This window comes from Gossypium hirsutum, chromosome A10 (assembly GCF_007990345.1).
Source record: "Gossypium hirsutum isolate 1008001.06 chromosome A10, Gossypium_hirsutum_v2.1, whole genome shotgun sequence".
Lineage (NCBI taxonomy): Eukaryota > Viridiplantae > Streptophyta > Magnoliopsida > Malvales > Malvaceae > Gossypium > Gossypium hirsutum.
Window position 1 is genome coordinate 28366307 of NC_053433.1, and position 24938 is coordinate 28391244.

The 24938-nt window shown below is 36.2% G+C and overlaps 1 non-coding gene across 1 annotated transcript; it reads right to left on the minus strand.

The window, feature by feature from the left end:
* Window positions 1-22424: 22424 nt before the first annotated feature.
* On the minus strand, window positions 22425-22531 carry LOC121208899 (small nucleolar RNA R71). Its single transcript, XR_005904021.1, has one exon. It is a non-coding gene; the product is annotated as a small nucleolar RNA R71 (small nucleolar RNA).
* Between the last annotated feature and the right edge of the window lie 2407 nt (window positions 22532-24938).

The following is a 24938-nucleotide window of genomic DNA, read 5'->3' on the forward strand; positions in this document are numbered from 1 at the left end:
TCAGTTGCGAATTGTTTAAAACATTTGATTTAAGAAAACTTAATATTTAAGAGTTTAATTGCAGAAACGTAGAAACACACTATAATTTAGAAAACCAATGTTCAACTTCTTGTAATTATAGTGACAATTAATAGCAATAATTCAAGTAATAATAACATAATGAAAACCTTATTACAATCTGGTCTGAAACATACTTAAAAAGAAATAAAAACTTAAATCTAAAAAAAAAAACCCAAGTCCAAAACATCTTGCTAGCTGGCCACCCAGAGTCCCTCCAAACAACGAACCTTCTACTGAGCATCACCTGAAAATAAAATAAAAGAGGGGGTAAGTTTTCATAAACTCAGTGTGTACAACCCTCGGCAAAAACAAGCATTCAAAATAAAAAAAGCATCATTCATCAATCATGCAATGCAATCCCATCCAAATTATCCATCTCCTACACATCAACTCCGTCCCCCGTCACACCATGTGGGGATATAAATATCGACCCACCCAACCCACACACCATGGTTTCCCGGTTGCGGAACTACCTTCATTTACATATTGGGCTTTAAAAGTCGTCAGTGGATCCATGATTGTCAAGCAACCATACGATCCTCATATACTTCCTCCGATCCACAATTCCAACCTATATACAACATAAGCAGAATATCATATGTAGCATGTCACATCCATAAAACTTACATTCAGCACCTAGGGGTAATTCGGTCATTTTTTTCCCTTTAGGGGCGTTTCGGTAATTTTTCCTTAATTATGGTTTTCACTTACCTTGGCCCGTTAACAAGTCCTGCGAGCTAAGATAAACAAATACTATGCACCAGGTAGGATTCCAGAGAAGAGGAGGTGGGTCATTAAGACCGCTTGAGTACCAACCTCTCCCTAGATCCAATCCTAGACATGCATATACCCGTTGCCACACCTTAACCCCTTTGACCTGTCCACGGTCGCAATATATTAATTAGGTCTTATGTGGATATCATATACTAGGCCTATAACCCCTTACAAAGCCCAAACAAATTCACATACCTGTATCTCGCCCACTCAGCCCAACCATATTCATATGGCCCATTAGGCCCAAATCACCTGTATATGGCCCATTAGGCCCAAATCACATTTATATGGCCGTTAGGCCCAATCACATTCATATTCATGCTCACATACATGTTCCTATCACATAGCATCAACATTCAATTTTTGCCTATTATGGGCCTAACAGCCCATCGGGCCCATTTAGCTCATTCCGGCCCATATGGCCAAATCACAACCCAAGCCCACGGAATCGCCCGTGGGCCTCAAGCAACCTATCTGTCTCCCCCTTATGAGTGTTCGCGCATTCGCAAGACTACTGTAGCCAAACTTTCAGCTTTTCGGCATTTTGGCTTTTCGCCTTTTCGGCATTTCGGCTTTTGCCGATACATAATGTGTTTGAAATGTATGTACACACCTGGTAAGCAAGCGTGATGTGATCTCTTTAGCCCAATCCTACAATCGATATCACTCAAAGATTAATCACACGTACTTATCGATTACTTTACCAAACGTCGAAATCTCACCTTAACCTTACCTGAACGCCAAACCTTTACTAGCTTTTACTTTGATCACTAAACATGCGTATTTCTCAGATCTGAAGAACAAATCGGTAGGAATCCAAAACCGAGATCTGACACTAATTCCCTACCAAAGTCGATTAGAAAGAAGTGAGGGATCGAATACTCAATACTTATCAAAAACTGATTGGGAGAGCGAACACTTACACTAGAACCGACTGGGTGGAAAGAATAGTGACAACACCAAGGGTATTCGGCTCTTAGAGATTTGAATGGCAATAATTGATTACTCAGCCCCAAAGAAGAGAGGAAGAAGAATCGACTAAAGCAAAGAAAATATTAAGTAGAGGAGGGATAAGAATTCGGCACAAAGAAAGAAAAGAAAAAAAAAGGTTTTCAGCTTTTTAGAGAAAAAGGTTTCTGGCACTAAGTGAAGGGAAATTCATCATTAGCTTTTCAACCCTCCCATTCGGCACCTATTTATAGCCCTATAGCTGAATTTGTCAAGCCCAAGTTCCAATTCGCTCCACTTACTTCTCACTTCTCATCTACTCGTTTTTCTCCCTGATAACCTCTTGATCCTTTCCTTAATTTTCTCTTCTGAACCCTCCCCTTGGAGTCCATCTTCACACCACTTCCATCCTTCTAGAAGGCCAAAATTAAACTCTAAAAATACTAAGCTAGGATTCGAACCTTGGACCCCCTTGCTAGCTACTAACGCCATCTCACTACAACTTATGTGGCGTGACTTAGCCACTCCACCACAGGCTCCTTTTGTGTCCAATTGGGCTTTTGTGTCCAAATATGTGTCACCAAATATGTGTCCAAGTGGTTCAGAACTAAACCGAGAACTTTAGAAATTTTTACAGAACTTAGAAAATTTTCCACTATACAGGGGTCACAAGCCCATGTGAATATGGGACACGCCCATATGGGCAGGCCGTGTGGTCACACATGCCCGTGTTCTGACCTCGTGTAACTCTCTGACTTGTAACTCATGAACAAATTGAGATCACAAGGCCAAGTCACACGCTCGGTGCGAGGCCGTGTGGTCAATTAATTTAATTTGAATTAGGTGCAGTTTTCACATGGCCGAGGCACACGACCGTATTCTAGGCCGTGTGGCACACATGGTGGAGACACACGCCCGTGTCTCTGCCTGTGTGCCCAATTCTGAGCATTTTATTTCTCAAAATTAAGGTCCAGGGGACACATGGCCTAACCACATGCCCATGTTACCAGGCCGTGTGTCACACATGGTTTAGGCACATGCCCGTGTGTTTGCCTGTGTGGACAAAATAAAACCATTTCCTAGCTTCATTTCTCATACAAAATCACCCAAAAACCTGCACATGAAACACTTAACCAATTCCCACCATTTCAAGCATTCAATTTGGCAATTTCATCATTCATCAAGGCATACCATTTCATGCATACATAGTTACAAACTCACCTTAGCTTAACTTAGGCATTAACAACATTTGAGCACATGAACTTAGCATAAAACATGTGTATATGTATATCACAATAGCTTACTAAATCATACCCAAAATGAACCATCACTAGCCATTCCAATGGCTAGGTTACAAAATAACATCTCAAGCCACCACTGACCAAGTTTCCCTGTAAATGCCATTATACCAAAATGATTTTACTAAGTATACCCAAAATGCTAGTTGATAGTGTGACGGTGCTCCAACAGTCTTCCAACCTTCACGAGCTTCCGAGCATTATAAGACAAGGTAAAAATAAAAGGAGTAAGCATTACATGCTTAATAAGTTCGTATAACAGAAATTAAACTTCCAATCTTGATTATTAAATCTAAACATACAATATCATGTTTCCATCCATTTGGCTAAATTTGCGTAAGCACATCCATTCAATCAAACATGTTAGTTACCAAAATCTTGATATAAATCAAGTAACATAGATGAGCTCATCAAGCAATATTCTATCTAGTCATTTCTATTTCATCTCAAGATTTTCATGCCAAGTCAAGAGTTATATGTCCTTTGAATCATTGAATTCCAATGAATGCTCAAGTAGTACATTCGAAGTGTACAATTCAACAATTCGTCAATTTCTTATGTGGCGTGACTTAGCCACTCCACCACAGGCTCCTTTTGTGTCCAATTGTCACTATACCGATTCAAAAGGCCACATATTTGTCAGCCCTGATTCTTTTAATAATTAAATTATAATTTCTTCTACCCCCTAATTCGAACTCAACCTTAGCTAAGACCTACTAAAATTATCGCTTGGATAAAAATACTAAACACAATTTTTATCAAAATCAAAAATAAAGAAAATTCAAGATTTTGAGATTTTGGGATTTTGGGATTTTTGGGGCGTTACAAACATCTTCCATAAACCAAGCTTTATAAAATGAATTAATCATAAGCCCTATATATATATATCATTACTTCATGTCAAATTCTTATACCAAGCACTCACACGTATAGACCATGATCAAAAGGACTTAACCATTAGATCATTAACATTAATATCAAGCCAGTTTTGCATGGCTAAATATATACAAGTTTCAAAACCAACCGAAGCAAATACTAGCCTATACATGCCATATATTCAAAGTTTAAACTTTTAAAATACCGAAATAACGGTCAATAGTGTAATGAACTTCCTTGACGATCCCCGAGCTTGTAACCAACTTCCAAAAAACTATAAAACTGAGATAAACAGGAACACACATAGTAAGCTTTTTAAGCTTAGTAAGTTTAAGAAAATTAATAACTCAGTGTTAACATCAAGTCAATTTAACCAAACTAATTTATGCTATTAGATTCACATTTATTTTCAAGATCATAATTTCATATATAACATATGCTTCCATATACAATTTCACATTGACCGAATATACATAATCTTATATACACATATTCAAGAATCATTTCAAAAATATTCACATTATATAATAGAAAGGCCGAATACACTTTCCATATTCACATACATTATTCATTTACATCATACATGATTTGTAACAAACATTAAGTAACTTACTTACCTTATTTCAAGAAGGTAATAAGCTAACTCATACCTGGTCATCTTAGCTCATTTTACACATTCGATCACAACTTAACATTCCCCGATGAACCATTCGGAATTGGATAGGACACTTAGATAATCACATATATCACACAATGCCAACGTCCCAGACATGGTCTTACATGTGATCACATATCGATGCCACTATCCTAGACAGGGTCTTACTCACACACGTATATCGGAGTCACATATCGATGTTAATGTATAAAATGTGGTCTTACTCGCACACATATATAGATGCCATGGTCTTACTCGCACATCATATATCAGATCCTATGTCACAACATATTTATCCTAGCTATTCCTAAGGTTCATACGAGACTTTCGGACAACGTAACTCGGTCGAATCAGATTCATAAACATAAATGCCAAACTTGTACACATTCGGCTATTACGTATATACATTCATATTTTTCATTTCAGCATATATAGTTTGCATTTAATTAAAATTAACAATGTCTATTTGCTTATGAACTTACCTCGGACGATGAAAAACCGAAACGGGACGGCTAGTCGACAACTTTAGTTTTCCCCCGATCTAAATCCGATTTTCTCTTTTCTTGATCTAAATTAATATAAATTAAACTTATTGAATCAAATATTCAATCAATTTCATCCAAAAACACATAAATGGACAAATTACCATTTTTCCCTGACATTTTATAGTTTTTACAATTTAGTCCAAATTGCACAAAACAAAAAACATGCAAAATTTGCAAGCACCATGCTTAGGCCGAATACTCCTAGTGTTCATACAAGTCCATACATTTCATTTATTTTACATTTTAGTCCTTCAATTTATTATTTTTGTAATTTAGTCCCAATTACTGAAAATCATCCAAAATTCCAATACAAAACATATCAATCCAAAACATATCTTTCATATTTCACCAAATAACATCACAAACTCAAATATCCATCAATGACATAAATCAAAATATTCACCAAAATTAGAAATTCGAGCATGGGCTTTGTAGATAACTTAGCAACAATCTCAAAAACATAAAAATTATCAAAAACCGAGCTAGAACTCACCTTGAATCAAGATTGAGAATGACCGAATACCTAAAGCTTTTATTCTTTTCTTTTCTTTTTATTGTTCGGTCATGGAAATAAAATATAAACTTTGGCTTTTAATTTTTAAGTTTTATTATAACATATATTATTACACATTTTACCTTAATAACCTTTAAACATAAATGTATAACCATTATAAAATAAGGTCTTTACCGTCCATAACATATAATTTTGGTTTAATTACAACATAAAACCTCCATATTAAAAGAACAACAACTATTCGGGCCTTTCACAATTAACCACAAAATTTTCATTTTACGCGATTAAGTCTTTTTATTTAATCGGGCACTCAAATGACAAAATTAAATCACGAAAATTTTACACATATGACGTAACATATAATAAACACAGAAAATAAATTTTAAATATTTTTCTGACTTGGATTCGTGGTCCCAAAACCACCATTCCAAATAGGATCTAAATCAGGCTGTTACATTTCTCACCACACAAGTACTGTCTCCAAATTTTAGGAGTAAAAATAGCAACTACCAACTCCAAATCATGAGTGGGGTAATTACATTCATGTGGCCTAAGTTGTCTTGAGGCATATGCTACAACTTTACCATTTTGTATTAGAACATAATCAATCCCAACATGCAAAGCATCACTATACACAACATATTCCTTACCAGATTTCGATTGAATTAAGACAGGAGCTTCTATTAACATGGACTTCAAATTGAAACTGGCTTTTTGTTCATCTCCCCACTTAAATGGAGAATTCTTCCTCAACAGATTAGTTAGCGGGGTTGCTATCAAGGAAAAACCCTTGGCAAACCTTTGATAATACCCAGCAAGACTTAGAAAACTCTAAATTTCTGAAACATTCTTCGGTTGCATTCAATCTAGGATAGCTTCAACCTTCCTGGGATCTACGCGAATATCCTCAGCTGATACATGACCCAAAAATATCACCTCCTTCAACCAAAATTCACAGTTTCTAAGTTTAGAAAAAAGTTATTTTTCATAGGGTATTTGTAAAACCACTTTTAAATGCTTATCATGCTTGATTTCTATCTTGTAGTACACAAAGGTGTCATCAATGAAAACCACAACGTGCTGATCAAGGAAAGGTTGGAAGACACGATTCATAAGATCCATGAAGGTTGTTGGTGCATTAGTTAACCCAAAAGGCATGACAAGAAACTCGTAATGTCTATAACAAGTCCTAAAATTAGTTTTGGGAATATCGGATTCTTTCACTTTGAGTTAGTAATACCTAGATCTTAAGTCAATTTTGGAAAAGATAGTTGCACCTCTGAACTGCTCGAATAGGTCATCAATCCTTGGTAGAGGGAACTTATTCTTGATAGTTAATTTATTCAGTTGTCGATAATCAATGCACAACTGTAAGGTTCCATCTTTCTTCTTCACAAATAAAATCGGTGCACCCCATAGTGAAACACTGGGCCTAATAAAACCTTTATCCAATAGTTCTTGCAATTAAGCTCTTTTGGTGCTATGTGGTAGGGAGAGATGGACACCATTGTCGTTCCCAGCAACAACTCAATTCTAAATTCCATTTCCATCTCCTGAGGTAACCATGGTAGTTCATCGGGAAATACATTGAGAAATTCCCTTATTGTACGAATACCTTCAATTATAAGGTCAACGAAGATTGCATCTCAAACATAAGCCAAAAATGTTTTGCACCCTTTTCGCACCATCTTTTCTGGTACTAAAGAAGAGATTACATTGGACAGATAATTTTGATGTTCCCCTACCATAATAAATTCTTTCCCACACTCAGTCACCAAAGTCACCCTCTTCAATGCACAATCTAATCGAACTTGATGTTCAACCAACCAATCCATCCCAAAAATCAAACCAAATTTATTGAAAGTAAGTTCCATCAAATCGACAAGGAATACCTTTCCTTGAACCTCTAAAGGACATCTTTTATAAACTTTATTCACAAGTGTGGAAAATCCTAAGAGACTAACTACAGTTACAGTGTTTTCGGTTTCTTCTACCCCAATCCCCAATTTTACAACCATATTATAAGCAACATATGAATGGGTACATCCTATGTCAATCAAAGTAAAATAGGGTATTGAGTAAATAGTGAAGGTACCTACTATGACGTCAGCCGCATCTCTATCGTCTCGGTGCCTAGCCGTATAAACCGAGGCAAGTTGTCTCACCTCAACTCGATTTACATCTTGTGCTAGTGCTCTCTGACCTTGATTACCATTCCCATTTCGATTCTGATTACGACCCCTTTGAGCACCCTGATTACCAATCTGATTTTGACCCCCAGCTGGGCCTTGATTCTGAGTTGGAGCATGCACCTAATATTGACGACTAAGGACAATCTCTAATCTTATGCTCTATTAAACCATATACCACACAAGCATCCATCCTCCTCCAATACTCACCCGGATGGTGCCTCTGACAATACTGGCAAACTTAAATCTGCCCTTCTCTAGGATCCACTGCTTCCCTATTTTGTGGTGGCCTAACCTCCCTATCCGTTTAACATAGGTCGCGAATTTGGGCTAGTAGGGCCTATTTTCTTTTGAGCTGATCCCTTTATTTCCTTTTACTCTCGCGCTCTACGTCAATTAATCTCCTCAATAATCTTGGTCTTCTCGACCAAAGCCTCAAACACACGCTCTTGGCATGGAGCTACTTGAACCTTGAGGTCATACCTTAGACCTTCCCGAAATCAAAAACTCTTTTCCTACTCAGACACCACCATACTAGGTGCATAACGTCTCAACCCTAGAAATTCTACCTCATACTCAAAAATTGTCTTGTCCCCCTGTTTAAGTTCAATAAATTCTAACTGTATGTGGAGGCCCACATACTTACCCTAAAAGGACTCTTAAAAATAAGCCCAATCAATATGTTCTGGCAGCGCTCCTCTAACAACTAATTACTATCACCGATATGCCTCATTCCTTAACAGAGACACGAAACCCTTAAGTTTCTACCTAGGAGTGAATTCCAAATCCTCTAAAATTTGTTCGGTGGTTTCCATCTAGTACTCAACCATAGTAGGAGTATCTCCAACAATAGCCCAAAACAATTCTACCCTACTAGAGCGGAGCCTTTCAACAATCATCCCATGACTAACACCTCCTATTGGAGCCCCAGTAACCCTATTTAAAGCCCTCAATAAAGCTTGAATTACTAGATCATTCCCAACATGGTCATCATTAATATTCTCATTTTTCATATTCCCACCCTCAATAGTGGATTCACTGTTAACCTCATTCTATTCATTAGCCAGTTTTCGCCCTAACGATGTAGCTGACTCAATCAAAGCCCTCAGAGGTCGCCCCCTACAACCTTTCCTACCACGAGTTATCATTCCACGGGCGTTCATTTTAGTGTTTTATGGATCTACAATTTTACAAGTAAGAGCTTTTAGTACTTTGTTTTAGTCTTTTACACACTCACATTTTAAAACTCTTTTATAAAATTTTATGCAATAGTCTTTATAGTCTTAATAGATTTTCAGTACTGTTTCTATGGAGTTTGCATCGAACCTTCAGACTTGATCATTTCCTATATAAAACATTTTCCAAATCTAAAATTTCAGTCTAAGGTTTTGAACCAAGGCTCTGATACCACTAAATGTAACCTCCCAAGCTTGACTTAGACGTTATGGTCAAATCGAAAAGGCCACATTGGACACCTTAGTGTCGAACCTACCCTAATGATAGTTAAAAACCTTCAAGTACTCCTTTTTATAAAATTATGGTTTCTATTGTTAGCTTTGGAAAACACCCATTTACTTAGTCCAACCATGCTTAGGCCAAATTAGCGAATTATGTGAGTTTTTGGAAAACCTTAGTGATGGCGTTGCCTTTGAAAAATCATTTTGTTCTCTTCTTAGTAGCGGAAATGTACCATTACTAGTCAAATTGTTAATTTAGCCATATATCATGCATAGTCTATTTTAACATATTTATAAAAACCATGTATCTATACCAACTATGTGTGTCATGCATGCATGAATAACCCAAAAATCTTGAACAGTCCCAAACCACAGTTTAAAGAAACTTTACAATATAAAACCGAATAATAAAAAATAACCAAAAATAATAATTAAACTAAAATAATATGACGAAGTAAAGTCCAAAGTCTGTCGTACATCTGCATGCCAATTCTAATCCTAAGTTCGATCATTAGTGGAGAAGTCAAGATAATGGGGTGAGCATAACAAGCTCTGTGTGAGACTAAACAAGTATTAAGCATTCATACAGGCAATTTCATAGAGGTACCAATAGCATAATCAAACATTATCAACAATAATTTTCAAATGCACATGATCATGAAAATTGCACATGTAAGATCCTACCCATACCATCTGCTACACACCACGAGTTCCCTAGAACCCATATGCCAAACTCAAACATATATCAGCAATGCTCGTAACAGCCTGTTTTTAGGGTTAATCAAAACAATGGTATCAAGGCCACAATCCGACATTGAAAAATTTATTTTTATTATTATTTTAATATTTACAGCATGATATTAGAGTTGTGTGAAATTTTCGTAAAGAAATTTTATCGTTTAAATGGTTAATTCGGTAAAAAGGACTAAATCGCGTAAAGCGTAAAAGTTGTGTTCTATAAGCTAAAGGTGTCAAATAACTATAGAACTTAAAAGTGAAGGTCCTTATGTGGTAAATAGCCCATTTATGAGATAGTGGATGTTAGTGGAGTGGCATTTGGTGTATTTATTAATGTTTTTAAAGGGTAAAAAGGTAAAAAGGTAATTTAAGTTAATAATAAAAAAATAAAAGCCAAAATCATGATATATTCCTTCATCTTCCACTGAATATAGAGAAAATAAATAGCCATGGAAGCATTTTAGGGCTCGGCCCTTGCTATTTTTAATTGAGGTATGTTTCGAGCTTGATTTTAGATGATTTTTATGTTTTTGTGATCGGTGCTTCGTGTTCTAGCTAGCCCATACCCTAATTTCTAAATTTGTTGATGAATTTTTGATTTTCCATTGATGATAGCTTGATGTTTTTGAGTGTTGATGATGGAAAATGAATAATTGTTGATAGATTAATATGTTTTGTTAAGTGATTTTTGGTAAAAATGTCAAATAAGGATTAAATTGTGAAAAGTGTAAATTGAAAATATGGGTTGAGAGTAATATATAGGAAATTCGGCTAGCTTGGGTTTGTGTTTAATTTCATGAAATTGTGATTTTATGTGATAAGAACTAAATTGCAAAAATATGGAATAATAGGGGAAAAAATGTAATTTTACCAAAATATGTAAATTGTGTTAAATTGAATGAATTAAAGATTAAATAAGTAGATTTTGCTATTATATAGATTAGAAAAATGAGATTTGGATGTAGAATGGGAGAAAACAAAGTATCGGACTAGTCGATCCATTCCGTCATTTTAACAATCGAGGTAAGTTTGTATGCAATAAGCACTGTTATATTTATGCTTTTAATACTTTGATATCGTATAAATTTTATATACATGACTATTGTTATGTTTTGATGACATATCGGCTAAATATGGCACTTAGTGGGCAGTTCGGTATAGGTTCAGCTAAATGTGGCACTTAGTGTACGATTTGAGATAGCTTCAGCTATGTATAGCACTTAGTGTGCGGGACATCAAATATGGAAATTAGTGTGCGAAATATTGAGAATGGCACTTAGGGTGCAAGATATTGAGAATGGCACTTAGTGTGCAAAATATTGAATGATTCAACGGGCATAGTCAAGACGAGAATTAAAGAATGGCCGAAATAAGTAATACAGGTACGTACAGAATTTATGTGAGAATCAAATGAAAGTAAACTGGTGAGTTCATATTGTATTAGTATATTAAAGAAAAAAGAATTGAGTATAAGTATGTTTTATGTCAAAATGTGTTTATTTGACTATAATGAAGTATATATATTCAATGTTATGTAAGATATGAATAATAGTTGTTTAAACTAAATATACATGTGGCAATCGACTAATAAGACCATAACCAGGTTATGGCATGTGAAAGAAAGACCACGGCAGAGCCTTGGCAATGTATGTGTAAGACTATAGTCGGACTATGGCATCTGAAAATCGATGAATTTGTATCATAAGCACTTATTAACCAGAGAGGTTTGATAAGAGTATTGGTGATAAATAGAAAGGTATCAGTACAGGTTTGTACGGAAAACTACTCAAGTATTGAGTTATATGAAGTTGAGAACTTGCAAATAAGGACATGAATTATTTAATGTTAGCTCATAAATTGATGCTTTAAATGTTAATGATTTGTCTATTTCAAATTTCTATATGAATGTTGTGATCATTTTAGGATCATGTATGAACTTACTAAGCTATGAAGCTTACTTTGTGTTATATTTCTATGTTTTGTAGTGTTTCGAATGTTCGCTCGGGTTGGAAGTCAACAGAGATCACATCACACTATCCAGCTATTGATTTTCGATATTTTTACACTTTGTGGCTTGGTTATATGGCATGTATAGGCTATGATCCCTTTGATATGGTTGTTGGAAATGTATATGGTCATTTGAAATGGCTTATTAATGATTTTTTTGTTGATGGTTATAAGGTGGCCTTATGTTTTGGCATGGTTGGTATAAAATGTGTATTTGGCCTACGTTATGTATATGTGTTTTGGCTTGGAATGCAAATGTGGTAATAATGCGGTTTAAGAAATGGCCTATATGGTATGATTTATAGATGATGAATTGGTATGTTTGAGAGGCATGATTTATTTGAAGGTAAGGCGATGAAAATACATTTAGAAGTTATGTGATTTTGGCATAATGATTTGGTATGTTTTGAAAATGGAATTAAATAGTTGAAATGGTTGAGGATAGATGGCATAATATGTGTATGAATTGGCATGTTTTGGTTGCTTATATATGCATTGAAATGGTATATTTTGGTTGCTTTATGTACATAAGAAAAAGAGTGGCAAATTAGCTTTACAAATGGCCTATTTTTGTCCACACGGGCAGAGACACGGGCATGTGTCCCCTGGGGTACCCTTTCGAATTAAGGCAGCATACCCTATAGGTTTGGCACGACCCAGACATACGGGCATGTCTATTGGCCGTGTGTGGCACACGGCCTGGCACATAGTCGTGTGGCCGACCATGTGGCCAAGTCAATAACCTCCCTAATTTTCCCATGGCCATGGCACACGGGCGTGTCTTCGGCCACGTTGTGAAAGTCAGTATGTATGCCCTGTTTTTACACGGCCTGTGACACGGGCGTGTCTGGTAGCCATGTAAGGTACACGACCTGTTCACATAGGAGTGTGACCCTTAAATGGTTGAAAATTTTCTAAGTTTCCTAAATTTTACAAATGTTATCGGTTTAGTCCCGAACCACTTATAAGCATGTTTTAAGGTCTCATAGAGCCTTACATGGGACATTGTGAATGTTTTGATTGGATTTTGAGTATGAATGTATAAATGTATGTGACTGAGTTGTGTTATTTGGTAATGTCTCATAACCCTATTCCAACGACGGATACGGGTTAGGGTGTTACAATGCTCAATGTGGTAAAACTACCAATAATCAATAATGCAATGAAACTGCCACATAAATAGTACGATATAATCGCCAATCTCCTCGGCACTCCAAATGCAGTGTACTGACTACAAATATATACAGACTTAATATGCCACTAGTATTCCATCCCAATGCACTTGCAATATGTCATACAAATTCATACATAATCATATTTCAACATTTTTCACATTTATTTGACATGTTCAACATGTCTTCAATAATCACATACTTACAGAAAAAGGAAACAGTGTTCCAATGTTCAAAATACCATTAAGATGGTATTTATCAATATCGTTCAATTCACATACTTATGAATTTCATTGTGCACCAATAACAACCTCACACACACACACATATATATATCATAGTAAATATTTCATGCATTTAAATCATGCACAAAGCTAATATCTCAACATTTCAAACCATTCAATCAAACATTCTCATATCACATACTATAATTATGCATAACGATGTCAAATACATATTCATACAATCAAACTAGCAATGTTGCCAACACATCAGCCTTTTAAGGCTCGAAACATACCTGGTTTGACCACTCACAAAAATAATATTTTAGCTACTATGGCAAACCAACCAGTAAGCTACTTTATCAAATATAACATTAAATTTATCATTATCAAACAAATTTTACAAGTTTAGGACCCATACCTTATTTTTCGCTTTCTCACAACACCCTAATGAATATTCCAATTTTCCTTAGTCAACCTTTATACGATCCTAAACCAAAACTCAATATAAATTGAATCAATTTACCACTTAACCAACTCCCAATTACCCACTTATGGGTTCAAACCAATTGTCGAACTAATAACTATTTTACAAATTCAACTAATTCGATTCATTACCTTGTATCGATGAGAACCATTCATACGATCATTCTTCGGCTTTACTGTTGATTCGGGACATTTGAGTCAGAACATAATTCTATAATATACTTAAAAACTAGTAACTAATAATTTTAATCAATCCATAACATTTACCCTGCAACTATGTTGAAACAACAATTAATTTTACGCTTTCTGATGTACGAGTTTCGAATGCCCAAATGATCAAGAATGTTTTTACCTAATTGATATGGGTTTAATAGCTTATTAGAAGGGTTAAAGAACTCAAATTAAGTTTATAATTTGGGCAAGATTTAAGAAATAAAACAACCTCCTATTCTACACATATGCGCACGCACCACCACCACCTATAGTGGCTGAAATTGGGGCTGAATTTTAAAATGGTTTGAGACCTCATTAAAATCTAGAAAAATAGCTTTAAAAACATTTAAAATCCCCTAAATTATAGATCTAGAAATTTAGGTTTTTAACGGACAATATTAATTAAGAAATTGAAGAGAAAAGAGACTTTACACAAGCTAGTCGAGAGAAATGGCAATGGCACTTCCTAGGAAATGTTTAGGATTGATCTTGAAGTTCAACATAACACTCCAAATTTCTGTAATTTCGACTTTTGTGAAATTGTAGCATAGGAAAATTATCTGAATATTTTTTTGCAGGAATTTGCATAATATCTGTCAGCTGTTGTGTTTAAGTGCTTTGGGGGTGTGTTAGGGAAGTCCCAAGTTCAAGTCTCAACTTGGGAAAAAAAATTGGTTTTTTATTTAAATAAAGTCTGGCTTTTGGTTAATGGGCTATAAGAATTTATTGGTAAAAACGTAACAAAATGGGCCTATTGGTCTAGTGGTTAAGTGGCAAGGGTTTATGCTAGAGGTCCTGTGTTCGAATCCTGATTTGGGCATTATTTTTGCCACTAAGGCCATGATAGAATTGGAGGTGAACTAAAACACTGAAGTGGTAGGGTTTATGATATTTTTCTGAGTAGTTTCTCCAAAAAAAACTCTCTCTGCCGAAATTCTCTACTATTTTTCCCCTCTCCACATTCTTTTTCTTTTCTTTTTGCTGAAATTTCCCTTGCCTTCCTCCATTCGTTTTGATTTAGTATTAACGAGCTTCTACGATTCATTGACGTTCTCCTTATTGGTAAGTTCTGCTTGTAGTTCGTAAACATCATTTTGATTAAGAGATTAAAAGGGAACTTTTTTTGGGTGTCTAGATACTGATCAACGGGTTGATCTTCGTTCCTGAATAGCGAATTAAGCGCGTAGTATTTGCTGGTTTTCGCTCGAGGTAAGAAATTTAATGATTTCAGGGCGGAATACCTCATTTTTTTAATCAAAAATTATTTAAGTGACTGAAATGGGTCTTGTCAATGTTGAATATAGGTTCCGGAGTGCTCGGGATTACGTTAGGCTTTAATCAAAACTAGGTGTGTACTCCAATCGATCTGAAATCCTGTTTCAGTGAAAGTCAAAAACGCTACTGTCGATGCCACACGGGCGTGTGGACTTCCTGTATGGAGGCCGTGTGGCAAGACACGACCATTTGGACGACGAAGTAGGCTGTGCATGTGCCACACTGGCACGACGGACACAGGCGTGTGAGACTGGCGAAGCCGTGTACGGGGTACGAGCTTGACCAATTGGGCCGTGTGGGCCACACGGGTGTGTGGGATCTTGGGCCAGGCCGTGAGATCCTCATGGGCAATGCCAATTTGATCCGTGAAAGCCACACGGCGTGTGGGCCCACATGGGCAGGGCATATGAGCGTATGAGCCTGACTTTTTTGAAATGTTCTGAAAGGCTACACGGGTCGCCCAAGTCGACTATGACCTGGTTGTAGGGTCGGTAAGCATTAGTTAGACCCATATACTCTGATCTAATACTAAGATGTATGTAAAAGCATGATAACTAAAGCATGTGTATCTGTTCTGATTTGATGATGATGCTATGATTTGATATCTGCAGATGAGCATGCCATATTATCTATGTTGCATTGCATTGGGTTGGGCTTGTTGTTGAAGAGAAGGAGGACTGAAAGGCTATTGACCTATCATCTGGCACCTATGCTGCATATATCTGATACGTGTCGTATATGGTACCACTTGGTGTGTAGGGTTGGATGGGTTGATTCTATCCCCATACTTGGTGTGTAGGGCTAGGTGGGTCGATTTTATCCCCACATGGTGTGTTGGGTTGAACAAAGATGGTGTGCAGGGTTGGTGGGCAATACTGTTCTGATTGATATGCATGTATGTCTGTATGGGCTAAGGTCCGAATGTATCTGATACTGTTCTGAGTGGGCTAAGGCCTACACTGATTCTGTTAAGAGCTCAGGCTCGATTATGACTGTTTGACTGCTATCCGTTTACATGCATACTTTACTGTGGGGATGTACACCCTGAGTTTGCGAAAACTCACCCCTTATTTTATTTGCCTATCAGGTAATCCGCAGCAGTAGGTGGATTGGTACAGTGGAAGGGCTCGCCAGTGACCACGGCTACATACATTCTGGTTTTAAAGGTTTTTAATGCTTTTATTATTTTAACTACTATAGTTGGGAGTAATTATGTAATTTCTGGTTTCAGATTGTTTGGTTTAAGTTCAGAATTTTGAAATACTGTTTATGGATTTTGGAACTGTAACCTTATTTGTTCTTAAGCTTCCGCGAACTAAGAAATTTTTTCAAGCAAATTAATCAATATATGTTTTCTGAGTTAAGTAAAAGGTGGTAACTGGAACGGTTCTTGGGTAAACACGGTTTTAAATACATTCTCATGTGACTTCGCCTGATTCGGCCATAACATCTAGGCCGGGTTTGGGGTGTTACATTCAAAATTTTAGATTTGAAGCTGATTTAATTGAGGAAAAATTTTAGAAATATAGTAAGGAGATGGTGCACAATCTTGATGCAAAAAGAAGAAGAAGAAGATGGTAAAATGGGAGGTGAAGGCAACGATAACAATGGAGGAAAAAGGGAAAAGAAAAAAAATAAAGATGAAGAGAGGGAAAGGAGGTAAGGGATGACTAAGGTAGAAGAAAAGTAATAAAAAGGCTGATTATTTTGAGAAAAAAAATTGTATTTATACCTAGGTTTACTAGGCTTGGATGCCAACTGTAATAGCCCTATTTCGGTGAAATCGGAATAGTGGTTTCGAGACCACAAATTTGAGCTGAAAAATAAAATTTATTTTATTTTTATTTTATGGTTCGTAATATGATAGAAATGTCATGTAAAAATTTTGATAAGAAAATTTTACCGATTATGTCTTTAATTATGGGAAGGACCAAATTGCATAAAATGAAAAAGTTGAATTCTAGTAGCTAGAAGGATCAAATAGCTATGGAATTCAAAACTTAAGATCCTTATATGGTAATTAGACCATTAATAAAAAGTTAGTTGATATTTTTGGATGATTCATTTATGGAAAATTAGAAAAAGGCTAAGGACTAAATTAGAAATCAAATTTATTAAAGATGATAAATTAATTAAATCGAAATAAAAATCATTTTTATCATCTTCTTCCCCAAAATATTTCATGTAAAACCTAGGAGAGAGAGAGAAGAAACTTTCTTGACCAAATTGGGTAAGTTTTCTTGTACCATTTTTAGTAATTTTGATATTTTTCAAATCAAGATAGCTTAATCTATCTATTTGGGGGATCAATTTGAAGAGTTATCAAAGTATGGAAATTAGGTCATGGATGTATATCCTAAAAATTAGAAATTTATGGTCGAAAATGAAAGGTTGTTGATAGATAAACAACTTTTACAAAGTGATTTTTGATGAAAACGTGATTTAGGGACTAAAATGTAAAGTTGTGGAAATTGATGAAAAATTTTGAAATTTATAGAAAATATGTTTTGTAAATTCTATATTAAAATTTCGGTTATTCTTGGAATAGGGAGTAAATTTCCTAAATTTCATTTTCCGAGTTTAGGGACGAAATGAGAATTTATGGTAAAGTTAGGGGCAAAATGGTAATTTTTCCTAGGATGTCCACTTGAATATGAAATGTGATAAATTGATGTAAAATTTACTCGTATAGATCTAGATAGACGAAATTCGGAGCTAGAATGAGGAAAGAGGAAAATATCGGATTAGTAGATTTTACGTACACGAATATTGTCGAGGTAAGTTTGTGTAACTAAATTGTGTATATTTATATGCTTGAATTTAATGTTGTGTTTGTGAATTGTATGAATATCATATATATACGACATTGAAAACATATCTAACAAAGTCCAATCAAAGATAATGCCCGATAAATGATAAATGATAAAAATGTTACTTTTATGCTTGAAATGAATGTGGAATGTGTTTACTTGAATTGTATGAATGTTATGGATGTATGAAATATTCACATGCCTGACAATGCTTGAAAAATGTTTAAATCCCAGTTGAATAAATGGAAAATCGATGGATATGTGATTTCCCAAAATGAATGAGGTCCTGCATTTGTTGCTGACGAGATTTAGCTCGGACAAGTAACCCTGTTGACCTTATTATAGAAAGGATTTAGCCCAGACAGGTAATCCTGATATAAGTCCTCTCGAGCATATTTTATGGATTAGATTTAGTCCGGACGGGTAATCCAGATCAAGCTCCTTAGAGCATATGTCATAGAAAGGATTTAGCCTAGATTGGTAATCATGTAGTTTACATGTGTGGCTCGAGAGTGTACTCTCTGAAATAGTACCTTATAGGTACCATAGAATATGAATTGACGGATCCTTATTTGTACACCTTGAGTGTACTACTTGTATATCCATCGATATCTTAAATAAATTCAACGGGTGACAATCCAAACATGAGAAGATATGAACAATAAAATGAGTATTTAAACGTATCCATCTGAAATACAAGAAAATAATGATACATGACAAGTGATATATGAAAGTATGAGATGATGATATTTGTACATGGAACATTTGATGGGAATGTTCATCCTTGATTATAGACTTGTACACCTTGAGTGTACTACTACTTGTGTGACCTTGATATTTCGAATGATATGAGTAAAGTTCTGACATGAAATAATCTGAACTCGAGATGAACTATTATGAATAAAGTTCAGACATAAAATAATCTGAACTCGAGATAAACTATTATGAAGTTATACTTGTATTATAAAAGAGATGATTTATACATGTTAAATGAATACATGTTGTGGAAAGCATATGTGCATGGAAACTTGAATGTTGTTGGGCCCATATATGTTTTGATGTTATTATGGAATATATGACTAACAAGGTCAATGAGGATGTGTGTAGGGCTTGAGATCAAATTGATTGAATATGCCTAATGTAGTTACCTCAAAATAGAATGAATGGTAAGTTAATTACCATGTTATACAAACTTACTAAGCATTTTATGCTTACTTATTTTTATTTCCCTATTTTAGAGTAAATCAGAAGCTCGTTGGACTGAAAGCCTAGTGGAGATCACTCACACAATCCATCGGCCCATGTCGGTACAATATGGTAAAGCAATTATGGCTAGAATGGCATGTATAGGTTATATTGGTCATATTGGCATGTAAATGTAAATGATTATTGTAATCTAGCCATTGGAATGGCTAGTGATGATTATGTTTTGGTACATGTATATATATTTATTTAAGTTTATTTTATGGAGATAACATAAGTGTTTATTATTGATTGATTGAGAAAGGTTAAAATGAGTATGCTTATAAAAGTTAAGATTAAAAGCATGAGTGCATGGAAATATATATCATATCAGATGTTATAAATTGCTTGAATTCAATGCTTGGATTGGTTGGTGTTTGGATGTAAGTTTGGTGCAAGAATTTGGTATGATTTTGGGTGAGAAATGAAGCTAGGAATAGCATTATTTTGTCCACACGCCGTGTGTCTAGACCATGTGTGACACATGGCCTGGTACATAGGCGTGTGGTTAGGGCGTGTGTCCCCTGCATCTTAAATTTGAGAAAATAGAATGCTCAGAATTGAGCACACGGGTAGGGGCACGGGTGTGTCCGCTACACGGCTTAAAACACGGGCGTGTGTCTTAGCCATGTGAAACCTACATCTAATTTTGAAAAGAATTAATTAACCACATGGCCTAGCACATGTGCGTGTGGCATGGCCGAGTACATAAGTCAGAGAGTTACATGGGGTCGAACATGGCCTATAGCACGGGTGAGTCCCAGGATCACATGGGCGTGTCCCTTGGACCACACGGGCATGTGAGCCCTGCACCTAGGAAAAATTTTGAAATTTTGCAAATTTAGGCCTCAAGGGTCCATTTAAGGGACGTTTTGAATAAATCTTGAGGAATGAATAGTTGATAAACCATAATTTATACATATTTTTATCCCATGCTTAGCATAATTTTGGATGAATTATCCTTAGATTTGGTGAATTCGATGCTCCTAATCCTTTAATTTCATGTTTTATACTTAGAAGAGCATAGGAGAGTAAAAGGAGCGAGAAACGGGCCAAAAACAGAGAAAATGGGTCAACAAGGGAAATCAATACGACCTGAACTTCCTCACACGGGTAGTTCACACGCCTATGTCCATTCAACAGACTCGAACACGGTTTGAAGCAATCGCACATGGGCGTATCCCTGTCAAGCCCAAGTCTAGTCCTATTCAGAAAATGCCACTCTTAAGGGTTTTAAAGCATTCTAAAGCCTATATAAACACCCCAGGGGGTACCTAGAACAGACACATGGAGTAGGAGGCAAGGAATTACTTGAAGAAAGCTGATTGATCCATCTCAGAAGCCGAATTATCCTTCAAGACTGAAGATCTCCCTTCAATTTCCTCCAGGAGTTTTTGGGTTTTCTTTATGTTTTGTTATCATTATTCTTCTAAGATATTTTCTTTCACACTTATGAACTAAATCCCCTAAATACCTAAGGGGAATGAATCCTAAGACGGATCTTGTTATTATTTTCTGAATTATATGATAAATATTTGACTTGTTCTTAATTATGAGTTCTTAACTCTTGCTTTAATATTCCAGGATATTGATTCAAGTATCGATGTGCTTATTCAGAGGAGCAAAAGTCCCTGTCTAAGAGTAGATCTAGCATAATTAAGCGGACTTGATTGCATGCCTAGACATAGGGTGACATAAATTTGCTAGATTAGGGTGAAACCTAATAAAGGAATCCATAGATCGAGTTAATGCAACCCTAGAGGTTTTAATTAGAAAGAGATTTCTATTAATCAACCTAAGGTTAGATGTTGTTAGTCTCGAGAGAGACAATAATATAACTTAAGGATTTCTACGGATCAAGTCAAATGAATAAATCATCTGGTTCAAAGTCAAATAATAAGTGAAGCCTAGGTGGATTTTTCCCTTGGGTATTGTCCAAATCGATCAGTTTTTCCCAAAAGTATTTCCCCAATTTTCCTCATGTGCATTCTTAGTTTAGTTAATTAATTTAGATAAAACAAACCCCTTTATTTTTAGGCTAGATAATAAAAAGAGAGTTAATACTAGTACTTTTAGTTTCTTTGGGTTTGACATCCCGGTCTTGCCATAAGCTATACTACTGTTTGATAAGGTGCGCTTGCCTTTGTCGTGATAATAGTTAGTTTTCAAGAATGGACATTCATAAATCATAAAACTTATCACGATTTGCATCACATCAAGTTTTTGGCGCCGTTGCCGGGGAACTAAGATTTAGGAACACTTAATTTTTATTACTTTAGCCATTTATTTTATTGCAATTTAAATTTTATTTTGATTTTTGTTACTAAATTTTCTTTTTCCTTCTGGCAGGTTTTTATAGTTTATGACTAGAAAAAACCCGTCAAGACCATTACTTTTTGATAGTGAGATTGAACACACAGCTCGCAGAAATCAAAGAGAAATAAGGCGAAGCTTAAGATACATGGAAGAAGGACAAGAGGACGATATTCACACCACAGCCGAGGAGATGGCTGAAAATTAGGAAAATCTGCTACTTGCTGTGATTGCTGCTGATCCAGAAAATCAAAATCCTGCTCCACGCACTATGTATGATGATGTTAAACCAATTTTAACAGGAACTAAGTCGAGTATAGTTAGGCCTACTATTGCTGCAAATAATTTTGAACTGAAACCTAACACAATTCAAATGATCCAACAATTTATTCAGTTTGATGGTTTGCAGGATGAGGATCCAAACACTCACTTAACAATTTTTTTGGAATTCTACGACACGTTTAAAATCAATGGCATTTTTTATGATGCCATTCGCCTTTGGTTATTTCCCTTTTTGTTGAGAAACAAAGCTAAACAGTGGTTGAACTCATTACCACGAGGGTCAATCACTACTTGGGAAGAAATGATCGAAAAATTTTTACTTAAATATTTTTCGCCGGCTAAAACGGGAAAGTTGAGGAATGATATCTCTTCTTTTGTGTAGATGGATCTAGAAACGCTCTATGATGCATGGGAGAGATACAAGGATCTATTGAGAATGTGCCCTCACCATGGGTTACCTTTATGGTTGCAGGTCCAAATGTTTTACAACGATGTGAACCCCTCAACAAGGCAACTTATCGACACAGCTGCTGGTGGGCTATCAATAACAAAACACCTGAAGTGGCTTATGAATTTATTGAAGAGATGTCACTGAATAACTATCAGTGGCAAGTCATGAGAACAAAGCTGAAAAAAGAAGCTGGTGTTTTCAACCTCGATGCGGTTACTATGTTATCTAACCAGGTAGAACTTTTAAATAAAAAGATTGATGGTTTATGTGGTTTTACTTAGGTACATCCCGTGATGAGGTGCGATTTTAATGGAGGAGGAGTACACACAGAATATCAATCTTTCAACCCTAGCATCGAGGAGGAACAAGTCCAATACATGGGTAACAATAATTATAGATCTCAAAATAACCCATATAGTAACACATATAATGCAGGCCGGAAGAACCATCTCAATTTCTCATGGGGTGGTCAAGGGAATCAAAGGCCACAACATCCTCGGGTTTTCAACAACCACCTTACCAATAGGAAAAGAAGCCGAACCTTGAGGAAATGCTAACAAAGTTTATCTCGATGTCAGAAACTCACTTTCAGAATACCGAAAAAGCACTTAAGAATCAACAAGCATCGATCCAAGGGCTCGAAACTCAGATAGGACAGCTCGCCAAACTAATTTCTGAACGACCATAAGGTAACTTGCCGAGTAACACTGAATCTAACCCAAGGGAACAGCTCAATGCAATTACCATTCAAGATAAGGAAGGATTAGTTGAACCTGAACCAGAACCGAGGCAAGGAATTATGGTAAGTAAAGATAAAGGTGAGGTAGACCACAGTGAGCGGAAACCGGTAAGTAAAGAGTACAAACCACGAGTGTCAAACCCCAATGCGACAAGGAAAGACCGTACAGATGAATAATTTGGTAAATTCCTTAAACTATTAAAGAAATTGCATATTAACTTACCGTTTATTGAAGCTCTTTCGCAGATGCCAAATGCAGTTAAATTTTTAAAGGAGCTTTTAGAAAATAAGCGGAAGTTGGATGAGGCGTCGCATGTAGAGATGAATGCATTTTGCTCAGCCATTCTGCAGAATAAGCTGGCCAACAAATTGAAAGATTCAGGGAGTTTTATGATTCCTTGTTTAATTGGTATCTTAGATGTTAGTAATTCTTTGGCTGATTTAGGGGCTACTATTAATGTCATGCCCTATAAAATGTTTAAACAACTAGGTCTTGGGAAACCCAAACAAACTAGGATGAGCATTCAGTTAGCAGATAAAACAATTAGATTTCCTAGGGACATTATTGAAGATGTACTCGTTAAAATTGACAAATTTATAATCCCGATCTATTTTGTTGTTCTAGACATAGAAGAGGATAATAACGTGCCTTTAATTTTAGGAAGTCCTTTTTTAGCAACTGCTAGAACCATAATTGATGTTGGTATGGGTGAACTCACAGTTCATGTGGGTGATGAAACAATCACTCTTCAAGCTCAAAATTCTACTAATACTGATCATATGTTGCAACCTTCTTTGCAGGAAACATGTTCGAAAAGTATGCATGAGCCTTGTTCAAGTAACAACAAAGGACTTATCTATGAAGAACAAAGGCTACAATCAAGGAACTAGATGAATGGCGGACACAGACATCGAGAGCACATGATAGACCAAAACTATGCCACGACGAGCTCAATGTTTCACCAAATCAACTTAAGGTTGGAGACAAAGTACTACTAGATGCAGCAGACCCTTGTATTGCAACCTCTGAACCTAATGAAGCAATCCCTCTTACGGTCAGCATTTCTCCATATGGGACGGTCGAGGTAATTCATCCTAAATTCGACACCTTTAAGGTAAATCGTACCCATCCAAAACCTTATTTTGAGTATGATAGCAGAAATGAGGAATGTAAACTCCTCGCACCACCATGACCACGCAACAGAGAGGTAAGTCGAGCTTAGACTCTAAATAAGTGCTTTTCGAGAGGCAACCCGAGCACTAACAGTGTTAACTTCTTTGAATTTTAGTTTTTAATATCTAAATCACTAACTGAGTCTTTGAACACAAGTTGTCCAAGTCCACACGGCCAGGCACGCGAGCGTGCCTTTTGCCGTGCTCATACCTCCAGCGGTGATACGGACATGCGATACGGCCGTGTGAAAATAGAGTGAAAGTTTTCCCCAACACGGGATTTGATACGTTGCCACGATAGTACGACATAGCCATGGACAAAACTATCAAAACAACACAGGCGTGCGCCACGCCCGTGTCTAGAAGTCGTGGTTGAAACTAAGAAATTAACACGGGTGATCAACACGCCAATGCCCACCAACCGTGCTCGAGACTGTAAAATTAACACGGGCGTGGGAGAAGCGAATGAAGCAGGACACACAACCGTGTGCACTAATACG